This window comes from Hibiscus syriacus, unplaced genomic scaffold, assembly GCF_006381635.1.
Source record: "Hibiscus syriacus cultivar Baekdansim isolate YM2019G1 unplaced genomic scaffold, ASM638163v2 tig00111837_pilon, whole genome shotgun sequence".
Lineage (NCBI taxonomy): Eukaryota > Viridiplantae > Streptophyta > Magnoliopsida > Malvales > Malvaceae > Hibiscus > Hibiscus syriacus.
The window spans coordinates 10,113,627-10,122,066 of NW_024063194.1; the positions used below are offsets into that span (position 1 = coordinate 10,113,627).

The window sequence follows — 8,440 nt, forward strand, 5'->3', positions numbered from 1 at the left end:
TCAGTTTTCGACTGGATATTCTTAGCAGCCCCCATTAACGTCGAGGCGTAAGACTTTGTTATCTTATCTTTATCTTTACCTCTACTCAAGAGAGATGTCTTAACAGTTTCATCCTACTCTATTGCAGTTGCATCTCCCAACTCATTATTTCGGTCAGACTTCTCCACTTCCACCGGAGAGTTCAGCTGCTCTAGTCGAGGCAACATACACATGTCGGTCGGCTTTGACGCTGGTTGCGTAGATACGGACATACAAACCCTAGTGTACTATGCAAACTTTTAAACTTCTAGATTTTTTTAGGGAAAATTCTAGCATCTGTTTGGTTTATAAAAGCCTGTTTTTGAAGTGAGTTCAAGCGCATTTTTTTGTTTTATTAAAAAATATCTTAAATACAATTAAGAGAGAATAAGTAAAAAACTAAATGTAGATATGATAGGGAGCTTGATATTAAACAATAAATAAAAATAATGATATATTATTTTATCGTTAGATTGAAATTAAAAAAAAACTAAAAGTTAAAGAATATTTGATAATTGAAGAATGAGATTTGAAAAAGAGAAAAAATATATAATTAGATTTAAATTTATATTAAATAAATTAATAATAAAATAAAAAATATTATGAAATTAAAAAAATTAAGACCCAAATTATAAATATAGAAATTGAAGGTCTTAAGCAATAGCTTAAGATGCTTCGCTCCTACTAATAGTCAGTCATGTGCCCAAATCATAATATTTGTTAAATCCAACATACTGATGGTGTCTTAATGAAACTTTATATTATACGTGTGCTTAAAATAGGTTGAATTTTTTTTTTTGAAAATAAAAAAAGGCTGAAACTTGATGCTTGTGTAAGGGTTATTTCCGGCTTGTGTATGGGTTATTTCTTCCGAAGATATATTGTAGGATATATAATGATATCGTTTTTAAATTTTAGGATTTTTCTTTTTCTATGTGAGATTAATGTTCCTTGCCACTTTTTTAAAGTATGATATTTTTCTATTCAATCTCGTGAGGTCTTCTTTATATTGTATCTCTATTTTCTTTTGTTTTGTTTTTTCAATAAGTCTATTGGTATGCCATGTTTTTATCGATCTTTATGACACATTTTCTTATACTTTTGGCATGTTTTTCAGTTATTTGGCATTTATTTCATTTATCTTTTTCTAAGGGTTGATTTGACATTGTCACGACTAATTAGGATGTTGCTTATCTGATATCTTGATGATCTTTCCTGCTTTGGACACTCGGATTGGATGTGGATAGCTTTTTGCATCGCTCAAGTCTGATTTATGGTTTGTTGGTGCTCTTTCAATAGCTTGATCCTCTTTTATGGTTCGTTTACCGATGCGATCAGATTTGTTTGTATCTATCTTTGTTTGAGTTTCTTGGTTAGATTTTTAATCTTTCATTGTTTGGTCCTTATGCGATCTTAAGTTGCTAGTCTTGTTTCAATGATTTTCCTAATTATGTGTTTAATTTACGATTTCAATTATAAATCTTTATTGTAATTTGGGATATTTCCTATTTTGAATAAAATTGTTTGTTTCTATAAAAAAAACATGTATGATTAAATTTAGGGTAAACTACTCCAGATACCGTCAAACTTTAGGCGTTGTATCATTTATACACTGAACTTTTAATTTTGTCAATTAACACTGAACTTTGACTTTCGTTTCAGTTATACCATTGGATCGTTAAATCATTAACAGTCGGATCAAAACGACGTCGTGCAGTCATTAGCCACATCATCGTGTCATTAACGATTTAACGATTCAGTTGTATAATTGAAATAAGAATCAAATTTCAATGTTATAATTGGAAAAATTGAAAGTTTAGTGATATAAACGATACAACACCTAAAGTTCGATGATATATGATGTAGTTTACCTAGAATTTATATATTTTTCCTTTTCCACTCCAAATTCTCTATTTATTTATTTATTTATTTTTGATGTAGAACTATTCTTATCTCTCAAAGACATGATATTTGTCTCAATCGAGTTGTCTTTGTAATTGAATAAATGAAATCCATTAAAAAAGAAAGTGAATTCCAATACATCGTATAGGACTCCGCACTCTTTTCTTTCCGATTAATCTTGCACGTAATTCTCAAAACATTTGGTCCATTATTGATAGTTACGCTCTGATTAAAAAAAAGGATTGATTGCCGAAAGGCGAGTGGAATTTGAATCTTCCATTGTCATATATGCCTATGATTCAACTTGGAGAGCAATAACATCTTTATTCTTTAGCTTGTCTGATTTGTAACAACCGGCGGATCCATTAAAGTATGAAGGTAAATTAACATTTATATTAAAATTCAATTTTTTTTTTCAAATAATTATATTTTTTATAACATTTATCTTAAATTTTATATTGTTAATATATATATATATATATCTTTAAAGATATTTGTAGATCCATCATTACATATATTAGTAAGTTTCTTTATCACGCTACCACATTCCAATACTTGTATGAACGGAATCCATCTGTTTAGAATATGAATATCAAACCCAATCTCAACACTTTTTTCCTCTTGTTTTAGGTCCCCAAATTAGAAGTCAGATTCCACCGTATGATCTTGCAATTTGATCACACGAAGTCAAATTGTCAAGAATATATATATTCATGGAGAAGGAGAGGTGGCTGACATAGGAGATTGTGAAAGAAAACCATCAAATATCAAAAGAGTATGTCAAAACCGAGCTTCATGGAGTTCAAATATGGATCATTTACTCGAAAGTTGTCAAGGAAACCAAAAAAAAGTCGAGCATCAGCAGCAGGGAAAGACAAAACTCAAACCTGTCATCAACAACTTATCAGCCAAATGTGGAAGAGATGAAATGGGTGTTCGACAAATATGACACCAACAAAGATGGAAGATCTCCAAGGAAGAGTAAAAGTCGGCATTGAAAGTACTAGGAAAAGGAGTGGCGGAAACCGATGCAACGAAATCATTATGACAATCGACACGGACGGGGACGGCTTCATCGACAACAAGGAGTTCATGGGGATGATGCACAACATGGTAGAAGGGATCACATCCAAAGAGCATTTCGGGTTTATATTTGGATGGGAATGACAAAATCAGTGCCGAAGAGTTGATGGCGGTGCTTAAGAAGATGGGAGAGAGGTGTAATTTGGAAACTTATCGGAATATGATTCGAGGGGTTGATGCTAATGAGGATGGCTTGATTGACATGGTTGAGTTTACCACCATGATGACTCGCACCATGAAAGTTTTTCAGAAATAAATTGTTAATATTAAATTTTACGTTTGTCTAGCTCGTAAAAAGAATTGGCAAGTGTTTTTTTTTCGTTACATCCTTATGCCTTCTTTTCATGCTGTACTAAGAAAATAGGGTCTTTAAAATTATTACCGAATAAGAACCCTTTGGAAACTTTGGAACTGTATTTATTTTGAGCAAAATTTCTATCACCAGCTTTCTAGAGGATCCGATAATTTTCAGTTTAGCAGAATATGTAATAGTAAAATAGAAGAGTTAATTGTGTCACATATCCTAAAAGTATGTCCATCATTTAAATCCGTCCCTAAACTTTTAAATATCTTAATTTCATCTTTAAACTATGATTATCATTCTAAATTACTCCTTAATCTTTTAAATATTTCGATTTCATCCCCAAAATTTTTGAACATTCCAATTTCATCCCCAAACTTTTTGAACATTCACTTTCATCCCAACATACATATACAATCATATCCCTTATTAATAAAATCATTAGGACAAGTTCTACTATTATATGTTTGAAAAAAATAAATAATTTTTTGGTTAAATCATGATTAAATCTGATTATTTGGGTGAATTTGGGAATAAAATTGGAAGATTCAATGATTGTGGGCAATTTAGAATGAGGGTCATAGTTAAGAGATGAAATTAGAATGTTCAAAAGTTTAAGGACTAATTTAGAATGAGGATCATAGTTTGGAGATGAAATTGGAATATTCAAATGTTAAGGACCAATTTAAAATGAGAATCATAGTTTGGAGATAAAATTGGAAATTCAAATGGTAAAGACTTATAGCTCCCTTGTACAGTTAACTAGTGTGGTAGGGGAGGTTCATTCCAATGTGTTTGGGTGATATTGTTGATGATGTGATCCAAATCGGCAACATAAATAACCTTGCATCTCCAACCTTTCACAATAATCAAAGGGGGATTTTCTTTAACTTATTCTTTCTTTATACCATAGTTATAATAGTAGTTTACATACATTACATTTATAGTATGATGATGGTATTATGTAATGTATGAAGTTACTATTAAACCACATATTTATTTATATCTTACATTACTTAGCTAATAATATATCTTTCTTTGTAGTGCATATTCAGCCACATGATGGGAGCTAACTTAAAGCTAGTATTGGAGTCCATGAGCTATGGAAACTTGACTAGGACAACTCCGGGACGGCTCAAGAACATTTTGGGACAAAGTTTCCAGTTGACCCCGAGCTCATAGCTGACTTGAGCTGGACTTTTGAGCTAGCTAGAGACCTCATTTCAGCTGGAGAGTTTCACCATCACACACCACACAAAGTACTTCAAATATGGTCTACGTCAATTTTTGTGGATTCGTACCTTTCGCGAAGAGTTGCCATTCCAAGAGGTGCCTTTTTACAAGGAGTTGTCCTAAGACTTAGCTTCATATACTTCATCTATGGCCATCATCTTCAGCTCAAACACATGGAAAATCAAATGATGAAAGGTTACCTTCCACAAATGTGACTTTCATAACAAGTTGCTGCCAATTGATGACATGTCATTTATACACATGTTGGATGCCAAGTCACACCTAACTTGCTACTTATCTTCACGTCATGGAGGAGTCCACACCTTAAGCATTCTACACCATCCATGTGAGTGCCTCATGACCAGCCACCCATGTGCCATGCGTGTGGATGAAATAACGCCAAAGTGAGGGGACTCTCTTTATTCGGCCAAAGCAAGGTGATGTTTCAAGTTGGCGCCAAGATGAACCAACAAAGGAACCATTCGGCCAAGGACATCTCCCTTCATCAAAGCATCATTTATTTCAAATTAAGTCATGTATTTTGCCGAAAGGGCATGTATCTATTCGGCCAAATTTTTGCAAGCCTATAAAAGGCTTTGACATTCATTTGTAAACACAACCCTTTTGATAATATAAATCTTTGTGAGATTATTCTCTCTTCAAGTTCTTTTTTAGAACTATATCGATTAAGCAAGCTTCTAAAGTTTGTGGCGTCAAACCTCTTCCATAGATACTTCAAGTTCCTAGTTCCTATAACTAGTGGGTTCAAGTCTGCTACCATCCCATATAACGACTTATAAGAATCGGGTCTTTGTTCATCTATAGCATTAGTTCATTCTTAGTCTTATAAGATACTATCTAAAACACCACCATCTTTCATTACTTCACGCCTACAACATCTCATTTCCATCACCATAAAACCATCCTTCAATCTTCATCAAGGCAAGCATCCATTATCACCATTGGAGGTCGAATCCTATTGCATTTGAAGGACAATTCAACAACACTTCCGCAGCGAACATTTGATAATTTCTATCAATCATTTATTTCCATTTTCATTTCCATTTTTTTAATTATCAATTCCTTAATCATTTCTTTCTTTATATTGTAAATACTTATATATTCAAGTGTAGCATTTAGTGTGTCTCCTAGATCGAGAAACAACAAGGCTGCCAACTTCTCCATTATGAAGAAGCTGAATAGCCTTACATCAGTTGATTAAAGACTTCGCGCTGGGTTTTTTAGATAAATATGTGAGATTTAATAATTAATTTTTAGATTAAAATTGTCTTTAATTGAATACGATATAAAATCGTCTTCCGGTACTAAAACTTATTTCATATTGAATTTGACACTAGTTAATGGTGACTTTGAAGTACAACCGCTTATATGGATAAATTAAATGGACATGAAACTTTAAGAAAATGAAGGGTAAATTAGAAGGGTGGTTCCTCATTGTAAACATTAATTTTCGTTCAGATTCGCATTTGAGAGTTTTTACTTTTGATTGTATTTTAGATATTTTCTTTTAAGTAGATATAACATCAATATACTAAATAAAATTGATTTACTAATCAAATTAATTATAATCATTATTTTAACTAATATTTTATTATTTCTTACTGTTAAAAATTACAAAACCTAACAGCTAGTCATTGAAGCCCCAATCTAAACCTAGCTCTCCAATCTTGCCACCACCGTTGCTAGCAGCACAGGGACTTCCAGAGCTCACGGGAACCAATCCAGTCATCACTGGGATCATCTCTACGTCGATGGAAGGACCACTAGTCCTCTCTCCCCTCTGCTACAGTCTGCAATGACATGCAGAACCCACACGCATATACGTCCTTCACCATCTCTTTGGCAGCATCCTCACAAGGATTTTACGAAGGAACATCAACACAAAAATGAAAGAGAAAAAAGAAACCATTTTTAATAGGAGCAACACAAAGAAATAGAGAAATAGTGAAAAATATAGAGCATCCTCACAAGGATTTTTACGAAGGACATCAACACAGAAATGAAAGAGAAAAAAGAAACCATTTTTAATAGGAGAGCAACACAAAGAAAATAGAGAGAAATAGTGAAAAATATAGAGCAACCAAAAAAATCACAGCAAAAAATAACCATAATCAAGAACAAAAATTTAGACAGCAAGAAGAGAAACCACCCGATTTTCTTCAAAGCCTTGTAGATATAGAGAACCTTCGGGAATAGAAGGACATTTACCGTAGAATGGTCATAAGAAGCCTTCCTTATGACAGATGTGCGATTATTCAATATGTTTATCCATACGAATAGTGAACTTGCAATAAATCAAATATATTTTGCATAAATGTCTACTTATTTTTTTAATGCCTTGTTCGATAGAATAATTAATGGAAATGTCTTTTAAATGGTGAAAGTATAATTTAAAAAAATTATTCGATTAAATAGTTATTTTCTCTTAATAATTTTTCATTTTAAAGTGTGCATTAATCCTTTGTTAGCATGTCTTACTGTTTTATTCGATACTCTAACGCATTCATATTCGAATTATACAAATCTTGTTTTCATAAGTAAAAGAGGAATGTTGTTTTACTAAAAAGAATTGATGGGATAGACTTCTTAATTGCGAAAATACGAATCGTATTGGTTCGTTTGAAAGTAGAAGAGTGTCCTTTCATTGATTTGAGTGAAATATTATAAAGTAAGTTGTTTCCTAAAAAATCACTAAATGTTTAATAAAAAAGATCACATTTTAAATTTTGATTCGACTTTGTAAATTCCACTACTACAACAGCGTATAAGCAATTGAGTACAAATATTGGGCATTGTGGAGGTATTAACCATTCCCTACGCATAAACGACTCTCGAACCTTTAAAATGAGTCTTTTGTAAAACGTAGACCATTTTTGTCTTTCAAAATGATTTTCCTTAAAAACATTTTAAAATTCAATGTTAGGTATTCGACTTATCTAACCCAAAAGTCGATGGCTACTCCAAATCAAATTCGAAAATCCAAATTTTCCCAAAATAAGTCATAAATCAAGTTTTATTTTGAAAAGGAACTTCGTTTAAAAATGTTATTACAGCTTTCAACTCCGTTGAGGTCACTGTAGAGAGTTAAGCCGTCAATCGCTTATATGTTATCGTGATATTGGAAATTATGAATTCGATTCCAAATTTAGCTTGTAATTTTGTCTGAAATTTTCAATTATATGCATTCTTTAAATAGTTTTTCTATTGTTTAAACTCATGTTTTCAGCTTCATCGAATTTTCCTTTTCTGAAGTGCTTCTATCTTTTTTGTCTTTATTGAAGGTTTGTAAGTTTGTACTCACACACGTCATGTATTTCATGACATAAACTCTATACCTAAGTTGTAACCCAAGTAAGTAGAGGCGAACGCTTTTTTTTTGTGAATTTATTATTCATATGAGCCTTAGAAACATATGGGGTACACATGTCTTATATATTCGTGGGAATTTATTCCTCGTATGTGTATAGGGAAGTGTATCATCTTGAATTGAACTCAATCTATGAGTCTATAATAAGTGAGGATCGAGGGTCTAACTAGACCAAGGAGGCAACAATAAGGAAAATTTGAGTACATTTTTTCCTTTAGAGCCAAAACCTAACATATAATAAACCATAAATGGTCACCCTAGTTAGAGTCATACTAAACCTTTGTCTGTTAGTAGTCACCCTGTAGGTGTACACAAAGAAGAAACAACTATGAACCTTTACCCTTTTCTTTAAATTCTTATAATAATTTTTTCGAATAAAATTATTTGAACTAGATATCATACAATTAGGGTTTATTTCTTAAAATAAATCATGTTGGGTAGAGAGCATGTTCAGGTATGAATGTTATTTAATAAAAGCATGTTTGGTTAGATACCATGACGAGGTGTGTTATGTT

The 8,440-nt window shown here is 32.2% G+C and overlaps 1 pseudogene; it reads left to right on the top strand.

Annotated features, from left to right (window-relative positions):
• The first annotated feature begins 2,697 nt into the window (after positions 1-2,697).
• Positions 2,698-3,259, top strand: LOC120171820 (annotated as a pseudogene).
• The last annotated feature ends 5,181 nt before the right edge of the window (positions 3,260-8,440 follow it).